This window comes from Physeter macrocephalus, chromosome 3, assembly GCF_002837175.3.
Source record: "Physeter macrocephalus isolate SW-GA chromosome 3, ASM283717v5, whole genome shotgun sequence".
Lineage (NCBI taxonomy): Eukaryota > Metazoa > Chordata > Mammalia > Artiodactyla > Physeteridae > Physeter > Physeter macrocephalus.
In genome coordinates this window covers 10,118,735-10,120,922 of record NC_041216.1, presented here as the reverse complement: position 1 = coordinate 10,120,922, position 2,188 = coordinate 10,118,735, and positions in this window count along the sequence as shown.

Here is a 2,188-nt window from a genome sequence, read left to right as displayed (position 1 = left end):
ATGAGGGGGGGATGCGGCTCAGTGGGGGGCATGGGGGGGTCTCAGTGAAGGGATGGGTCTCAGTGAGGGGATGGGAGCTCAGTGAGGGGGATGGGGCTCAGTGAGGGGGAGGGGGCTCAGTGAGAGGATGGGGCTCAGTGAGGGGCCTGGGAGCTCAGTGAGGGGATGGGGGCTCAGTGAGAGGGTGGGGGCTCAGTGAGGGTAATGGGGCCTCAGTGAGGGGAATGGGGGCTCAGTGAGGGGATGGGGGCTCAGTGAGAGGATGGGGGCTCAGTGAGGGTAATGGGGCCTCAGTGAGGGGAATGGGGGCTCAGTGATGGGGATGGGGCTCAGTGAGGGTCCTGGGGGCTCAGTGAGGGTCCTGGGGGCTCATTGGGGAGGACGGGGCTCAGTGAGTGGGATGGGGGCTCAGGCAGGCAACACCAAACAGTCCTCAGCAACAAACTGAGGCCTTAGGGGCTAGGGAGCCAGGGCTGAGAGCAAGTCCCTGGAAGCCAGTGAGAGGGAGGTCTGGCCTGGGGCCATGGGGGACAAGAGAGCCTTCCCAGGTTTTCTCATTTCCTGGGAGCTTCCTCCCACCTCTGGGGCCTTAGGCTGGAGGCAGCTTCCAGAAAGACATTTGGAACCCTGGGATGGCCCTATTCCGGGATCTCAGGGACCACCCCACTGGCCCCTCAGGTTATAGCCCTTGGCAAGCCTGCAGGACTGGGAGGGGGAGAAAGGGATGGGCCTTGGGCCCACACCTCAGATTCTTGAGATTTATCCACCCCAGTGAGCTCCCACCCTCCATCCCCCTCCTCAGCACCCCCCTCATCGCTGAGTCCTTTCTCTTTTACAGAGGACCTCCCCCTTGATGGAGCCCATCCCCATCCCTAGAGAGTTCCTAGCTTTCTCTGAGTCTCTGTCCCCTTACTGAGCTCAGGTCCACCTCACAGAGCCCTCACGCCGGAATGGGAGCTGGTAAATCTTTCAGTTGAGTCCTTCAGGCACTGTCCTTTCTCACCTGCAGAGAGGGCTATCTGGACCCTAAACCCATCCACTCAGGTTGGGTTGAAGCCCTATTGCCCAAAGAACTGCAGGGCTGCTAAGGAGAGAGGATGTGCTCATTTGCATGGGATCATTTAATATTAAAATGCCCAAGCTTGGACTGGTGAGGAATGACTGCTAGAAGGCATGCTATTTGCATATTTCCTTTTTATGAGGAAAACACCCAAACCCTCCTCCCTCCCCAGCTCCCCTGTTTGGAGCCTGACTTGGGGAGAGCCTTAGTTGGGCTCTGCAGAGAAGGTACAACTATGGAGAATGTTAAGTAGGAGCTAGTTTGGGTACTAGACCCCAGAAGTATGCTGAGGACAGGCCTTGGGTGGGAGAAGAAGCAAGGATTCCCATTCCCCAGAGGAAGCCAGGCTCTAGCACAGAGAGTAGAATGAAAAGGGGGAAAGGTTCTTAAAATGTTAAAAACTGAAGTGGTTCTTAGGGATTTCTTAGACTCTACACAGTGGCTACAGAGGGTACATGTACTACCACTGCTCCATTCTGCATCCCCTGCATCCATGGCAGACATGATTAATTGATCACGGCACTGTGAACCCAGAGCCATTTGAGGCAGCAGTTAGCATATGAAATTAAATCTATTTGTCTTCCCTGATTACTTCAACCCTTTTCTTTCCAGACAGGGAAGCTGAGGCCCAGAGAGGATGCAGAAAATGCAGATTTATCCACCAATCCTCCCTGGAAGCACATAGGTCATTCTCTTGGAGGGTGAGGGAGGGCAACTCCACTCTGTGTAAGAAAATCATCACAAAAAGGTGCTTCTGGGTGGAATTACAGGTGATTTGGATTTACAACTTTGTACTTTTCTGCATTTCCCAGATTCTCTCTGAGCATGAATTCAGTTTGTAATCAGATATCTCCCAATAATACTAAGTATCTCTCTTTTTTTTTTTCTTTTAAACACTATGTGGTACCTGCTTTAGGCATTATCTAAATCAACCCTGACAACCACTCTGGTAGGGAGGTGTTATTATTGCTATTCCTGTTTTAAAGAGGAAGAAACTGAGACTCAGGGAAGTCTAGAAATTTGTCCAAGGTCACACAGCAAGTGGCACATCTGTGACTCTAGCCACATTAAATGCAATTGAATCAATCAAAAGTTAATATCAGGGATGGTCCAGGTCTATGGGAGAAT